The sequence below is a fragment of the Salvelinus fontinalis genome, unplaced genomic scaffold, assembly GCF_029448725.1.
Source record: "Salvelinus fontinalis isolate EN_2023a unplaced genomic scaffold, ASM2944872v1 scaffold_0258, whole genome shotgun sequence".
Lineage (NCBI taxonomy): Eukaryota > Metazoa > Chordata > Actinopteri > Salmoniformes > Salmonidae > Salvelinus > Salvelinus fontinalis.
Genome location: NW_026600467.1, coordinates 142525 through 150453, shown reverse-complemented (window position 1 = coordinate 150453; position 7929 = coordinate 142525).

The following is a 7929-nucleotide window of genomic DNA, read 5'->3' as shown; positions in this document are numbered from 1 at the left end:
CAGTTCTCTCATCAATAGCCAGGGGAACAACAGTTCTCTCATCAATAGCCAGGGGAACAACAGTACTCTCATCAATAGCCAGGGGAACAACAGTTCTCTCATCAATAGCCAGGGGAACAACAGTTCTCTCATCAATAGCCAGGGGAACAACAGTTCTCTCATCAATAGCCAGGGGAACAACAGTTCTCTCATCAATAGCCAGGGGAACAACAGTTCTCTCATCAATAGCCAGGGGAACAACAGTTCTCTCATCAATAGCCAGGGGAACAACAGTTCTCTCATCAATAGCCAGGGGAACAACAGTTCTCTCATCAATAGCCAGGGGAACAACAGTTCTCTCATCAATAGCCAGGGGAACAACAGTTCTCTCATCAATAGCCAGGGGAACAACAGTTCTCTCATCAATAGCCAGGGGAACAACAGTTCTCTCATCAATAGCCAGGGGAACAACAGTTCTCTCATCAATAGCCAGGGGAACAACAGTTCTCTCATCAATAGCCAGGGGAACAACAGTTCTCTCATCAATAGCCAGGGGAACAACAGTTCTCTCATCAATAGCCAGGGGAACAACAGTTCTCTCATCAATAGCCAGGGGAACAACAGTTCTCTCATCAATAGCCAGGGGAACAACAGTTCTCTCATCAATAGCCAGGGGAACAACAGTTCTCTCATCAACAGCCAGGGGAACAACAGTTCTCTCATCAACAGCCAGGGGAACAACAGTTCTCTCATCAATAGCCAGGGGAACAACAGTTCTCTCATCAACAGCCAGGGAAACATGCTCAGTCTGACTGAGCCCTTCCAGAACAATCCTATGCACATCATCCACCAGAGCACGGACACAGTGTCCGGCTGTTGATGCAGACAGGGGCACCTGTTTGACAGACACAATGATGCTATCCATATACCTGTCTGTAGCCAATTCCTCCAAAACTGTCACCATGCACTTTTTAAATAGCTCTGTGTCTGTGAAAGGCATATTGTGTTTGGTTAGAACCCAGGATGCTTTTAGGAAGGCACTTGTGACCTTCTGTTGTTGGGTCAGGCCACGAAGGAGGATTCTACTGCCATGTGACCTTCTGTTGTTGGGTCAGGCCACAAAGGAGGATTCTACTGCCATGTGACCTTCTGTTGTTGGGTCAGGCCACAAAGGAGGATTCTACTGCCGTGTTTGTAGCTCCACGAAGGAGGATTCTACTGCCGTGTTTGTAGCTTGTAGTTAAGGATTACATTTTTCTGCGTCTGGCTTCTGTCTGGGGCGGGAAGGCCTCTGTCTGGGGTGGGAAGGCCACTGTCTGGGGCGGGAAGGCCACTTTGAAAGTACCATGCTTAGATTCATAATGCAGACTGAGATTGAATTATTTAAAAACAGTGATTTTTCAATGCAAACATGAACTTAATAAGATCAAAATTATTTTATTGTAACTGAATGTATTATGTACTAATCAAATGTGTTAAACATGTTGTTCATTTTGTAGTGTAGCCTATTACTTGTGCTAATATGATATGCTAATTATGTTCTGGCCCGCCGACTTTAACTCAGAAAATAAATTGTCCCGAAGCCAAACCTAGTTGACGAACCCTGTTTTATAGTATTCCATGTCCTTTACTGGCCAAAGGTTAAACTGCTGTTATGTTTATGATATACTATTGTCACGTTCCTGACCTATTTTTATGTTATTTTGATTATGTTTAGTTGGTCAGGGCGTGAGTTGGGGTGGGCATTGTATGTTGTGTGTGTTTTGTTTAGTCTATGGGTGTTGTATTGTGTATGGGATAGATAATTGTGAGGTTGCCTAGTTATGTCTATGGCTGCCTAGATTGGGTCTCAATCAGAGACAGCTGTCATTCATTTGTCTCTGATTGGGAGCCATATTTAAGGTAGCCATAGGCAGTAGGCTTTTGTGGGTAGTTGTCTTGTTTAACGTTTGTTGCTCGTCTGGGCACTTGCGTTATTTAGCTTCACGATCATTTGTTGTTTTGTTTGTTTGTATAGTGTTTTCGTTTCATGTTCATCTTCGTTCATTTATTAAAAGAAGATGGCTTATTTTCCTCATGCTGCGTTTTGGTCCGAATCTCTTCCACACGATCGTGACAACTATGGTGTTGTGTCACTAGACTTTGACCAGATATTATTGCATCCAAAGATCAACTGTACCTAGAACACAGATACAGAGACACTAGTCATCAGGAAGGTTCTCTCTCAACACAACGGAAAATATCTCAATGACTTGACATGTTCTGGTTGTGAATTCAGGCTACAAGGTAAGAATCTTCCCAGGGATTATTGTCAAGTGTGTAGAGACATTAAATGTATGGTTTTATTTTAGTATAGTGAATGAAAGTAAAACACTCAGATCTAACAGTCCATTTCACCTGGGACAGCTATGTGACAGTTCAATCATACAAAATGGCGCTAACTGGGCGTAGGCAAGCCAAATTCAATAACATAGTGTTCATTTATCGTATTATAGGATTCGTATATTGTGATTATTTTACAATTTGTAAAAATGTTAATGTATAATAGTTCTAAATCATCTTTCAGAATATCAGAACATTTGTTGTTTTCTAAATTACAATGATCTCCTGCTTCCTGTGTAGTTTGGTATGAAACCACTGAACAGACTTTACATTGTTATTATGAACTGAATTCAGTAACAGCAGAATAATATCAGACCTGTTGAACAAAGCAACACACTAGAATGAGAGAAATGATTAAAAGAGAAAGTGAGACATTATTATTATGAATATTATATTATATATATTATAGTTGTATTATTAATATTTTATTATTAATATTATATTATTATTATTGTTATTATTATTGTTATTAGTTCCACTACATGGATAAAAGGTGAAGAATATAAATCACAACTACATGTTCATGTGATGCATTAAATAACCTGACTGTTTGGATGTGTCTGTTAGAAAATGTTTTATTTTTAACCTGTACTGCTCTGGCGTTCCGCCAGCGGAACTCCTCCCACATTCCACTGAAAAGGCAGAGCGCGAAATTCAAAATATATTTAACTTTCACACATTAACAAGTCCAATACAGCAAATGAAAGGTACACATCTTGTGAATCCAGCCAACATGTCCGATTTTTAAAATGTTTTACAGCGAAAACAGCACGTATATTTATGTTAGCTCACCACCAAATACAAAAAAGGACAGACATTTTTCACAGCACAGGTAGCATGCACAAAGCCAACCTAACTAACCAAGAACCAACCAAACTAACCAACAAACAACTTCCTCAGATGACAGTCTTATAACATGTTATTCAATAAATCTATGTTTTGTTCGAAAAATGTGCATATTTCAGGTATAAATCATAGTTTACATTGCAGCTACAATCAGAAATTGCACCGAAAGCAGACAGAATAATTACAGACACCAACGCCAAATACCTAAATACTCATCATAAAACATTTCTGAACAATACATAGTGTACAGCAAATGAAAGACAGGCATCTTGTGATTCCAGCCAATATTTCCGATTTATTAAGTGTTTTACAGCGAAAACACAATATAGCGTTATATTAGCTTACCACAATAGCCAGAAACACAAGCCATTTCCCAGCAGCAAAAGTTAGCGATCGTAACAAACCAGTAAAAGATATATAATTTTTGACTAACCTTGATAAGGTTCATCAGATGACAGTCCTATAACATCAGGTTGAACATCCGGCGCCGAAACGAGATGGCCGCCTCGCTTCGCGTTCCTTGGAAAATATGCAGTATTTTGTTTTTTTATGTGTTATTTCTTACATCGGTACCCCAGGTAATCTTAGGTTTCATTACATACAGTCGGGAGGAACTACTGAATATACGATTAACGTCAACTCATCATCGTTCCTACCAGGAATATGACTTTCCCGAAACGGATCCAGTGTTTTGCCTTCCACCCAATACAATGGATCTGATCCCAGCCGGCGACCCTGTGCGACGCCGTAAAAGGGGCAAACGAGGCGGTCTCCTGGCCAGGCTTCGGAGACGGGCACATCGCGCTCCACTCCCTAGCATACTACTCGCCAATGTCCAGTCTCTTGACAATAAGGTTGATGAAATCCGAGCACGGGTAGCATTCCAGAGAGACATCAGGGATTGCAACGTGCTCTGCTTCACGGAAACATGGCTAACTCAAGAGACGCTAACGGAGTCGGTGCAGCCAGCTGGTTTCTTCATGCATCGCGCCGACAGAAACAAACATCTTTCTGGTAAGAAGAGGGGCGGGGGGGTATGCCTTATGATTAACGAGACGTGGTGTGATCATCATAACAACACACAGGAACTCAAGTCATTCTGTTCACCTGATCTAGAACTCCTCACAATCAAATGTCGACCGCATTATCTACCAAGGGAATTCTCTTCGGTCATAATCACAGCCGTATATATTCCCCCCCAAGCAGACACATCGATGGCCCTGAACGAACTTTATCTGACTCTTTGTAAACTGGAAACCACACACCCTGAGGCTGCATTCATCGTAGCTGGGGATTTTAACAAGGCTAATCTAAAAACAAAACTCCCTAAATTCTATCAGCATATCGATTGTGCTACCAGGGCTGGAAAAACCCTAGATCATTGTTATACTAATTTCCGCGACGCATATAAGGCCCTCCCCCGCCCCCCTTTCGGAAAAGCTGACCACGACTCCATTTTGTTGATTCCAGCCTACAAACAGAAACTAAAACAACAAGCTCCCGCGCTCAGGTCTGTTCAACGCTGGTCCGACCAATCTGATTCCACGCTTCAAGACTGCTTCGATCACGCGGATTGGAATATGTTCCGCATTGCGTCCAACAACAATATTGACGAATATGCTGATTCGGTGAGCGAGTTCATTAGGAAGTGCATTGACGATGTCGTACCCACAGCAACGATTAAAACATTCCCAAACCAGAAACCGTGGATTGACGGCAGCATTCGCGTGAAACTGAAAGCGCGAACCACTGCTTTTAACCAGGGCAAGGTGACCGGAAGCATGACCGAATACAAACAGTGTAGCTATTCTCTCCGCAAGGCAATCAAACAGGCTAAGTCCCAGTACAGAGACAAAATCGAGTCGCAATTCAACAGCTCAGACACAAGAGGTATGTGGCAGGGTCTACAGTCAATCACGGATTACAAAAAGAAAACCAGCCCCGTCTCGGACCAGGATGTCTTGCTCCCAGACAGGCTAAACAACTTTTTTGCCCGCTTTGAGGACAATACAGTGCCACTGACACGGCCCCCAACCAAAACCTGCGGGCTCTCCTTCACTGCAGCCGAGGTGAGTAAAACATTTAAACGTGTTAACCCTCGCAAGGCTGCAGGCCCAGACGGCATTCCCAGCCGCGTCCTCAGAGCATGCGCAGACCAGCTGGCTGGTGTGTTTACGGACATATTCAATCAATCCTTATCCCAGTCTGCTGTTCCCACATGCTTCAAGAGGGCCACCATTGTTCCTGTTCCCAAGAAAGCTAAGGTAACTGAGCTAAACGACTACCGCCCCGTAGCACTCACTTCCGTCATCATGAAGTGCTTTGAGAGACTAGTCAAGGACCATATCACCTCCACCCTACCGGACACCCTAGACCCACTCCAATTTGCTTACCGACCCAATAGGTCCACAGACGACGCAATCGCAACCACACTGCACACTGCCCTAACCCATCTGGACAAGAGGAATACCCATGTGAGAATGCTGTTCATCGATTACAGCTCAGCATTTAACACCATAGTACCCTCCAAACTCGTCATCAAGCTCGAGACCCTGGGTCTCGACCCCGCCCTGTGCAACTGGGTCCTGGACTTCCTGACGGGCCGCCCCCAGGTGGTGAGGGTAGGTAACAACATCTCCACCCCGCTGATCCTCAACACTGGGGCCCCACAAGGGTGCGTTCTGAGCCGTCTCCTGTACTCCCTGTTCACCCACGACTGCGTGGCCATGCACGCCTCCAACTCAATCATCAAGTTTGCGGATGACACTACAGTGGTAGGCTTGATTACCAACAACGACGAGACGGCCTACAGGGAGGAGGTGAGGGCCCTCGGAGTGTGGTGTCAGGAAAATAACCTCACACTCAACGTCAACAAAACAAAGGAGATGATTGTGGACTTCAGGAAACAGCAGAGGGAGCACCCCCCTATCCACATCGACGGGTCAGTAGTGGAGAAGGTGGAAAGTTTTAAGTTCCTCGGTGTACACATCACGGACAAACTGAATTGGTCCACCCACACAGACAGCGTCGTGAAGAAGGAGGCTGAAGAAATTCGGCTGGTCACCAAAAGCACTCACAAACTTCTACAGATGCACAATCGAGAGCATCCTGTCGGGCTGTATCACCGCCTGGTACGGCAACTGCTCCGCCCACAACCGTAAGGCTCTCCAGAGGGTAGTGAGGTCTGCAGAACGCATCACCAGGGGCAAACTACCTGCCCTCCAGGACACCTACACCACCCGATGTCACAGGAAGGCCATAAAGATCATCAAGGACAACAACCACCCAAGCCACTGCCTGTTCACCCCGCTATCATCCAGAAGGCGAGGTCAGTACAGGTGCATCAAAGCAGGGACCGAGAGACTGAAAAACAGCTTCTATCTCAAGGCCATCAGACTGTTAAACAGCCACCACTAACATTTAGCGGCCGCTGCCAACATACTGACTCAACTCCAGCCACTTTAAAAATGGGAATTGATGGAAATTATGTAAAAATGTACCACTAGCCACTTTAAACAATGCCACTTAATATAATGTTTACATACCCTACAGTACCCATCTCATATGTATATACCGTACTCTATACCATCTACTGCATCTTGCCTATGCCGTTCTGTACCACCACTCATTCATATATCTTTATGTACATATTCTTTATCCCTTTATACTTGTGTGTGTATAAGGTAGTAGTTGTGGAATTGTTAGGTTAGATTACTTGTTGGTTATTACTGCATTGTCGGAACTAGAAGCACAAGCATTTCGCTACACTCGCATTAACATCTGCTAACCATGTGTATGTGACTAATAAAATTTGATTTGATTTGAGGTTATACATACACTTATGTTTTGTTCGAAAATGTGCATATTTAGAGCTGAAATCAATGGTTATACATTGTGCTAACTTAGCTACTTTTTCCCACAACGTCCTTTTTCCCACAATATTCTGACCAAATAGCTATTCATAAACATAACAAAAAAATACATGTTGTATAGGAAATGATAGATACACTAGTTCTTAATGCAATCGCCGTGTTAGAATTCTAAAAATAACTTCATTACGACATCCAGCTTAGGTATGGCGAGAGAGTACCCAAAAGCTGGGAGCAAACGACTAGTTCACATGTTCAACAGATATATGAAATAGCATCATAAAATGGGTCCTACTTTTGCTGATCTTCCATCAGAATGTTGTACAAGGTGTCCTTTGTCAGGAACAATCGTTGTTTGGATTTAGAACGACCTTTTTCCCTCTTGAATTAGCAAGCACACTAGCCAAGTGGCGCGAAGCTCTCCTTTCTGAACAAAGGCACACAACGCAACACGCCTAACGTCCCGAATAAATTTCAAAAATCTAATAAAACTATATTGAAAAAACATACTTTACGATGATATTGTCACATGTATCAAACAAAATCAAAGCCGGAGATAGTAGTCGCCTATAACGAAAGCTTTTCAGAAGGCAATTCCAGGTCCAACCTCGCGCCTTCCTGAAAACAGGAAATGGGTGACACGTCATTCCAAGAGGATTCATTCCACTTCAGACCAAGATAAACACTCCATTTCTTCTCTCACAGCCTCTTGACATCCAGGGGAAGGTGTATGACGTGCATGTATACTAATACGTATCATGCCCATTTATAGGCAGGACCTAGAAGAGAGCATCGATTTCAGATTTTCCACTTCCTGGTCAGGAAGTTTGTGCCAAATGAGTTCTGTTTTACT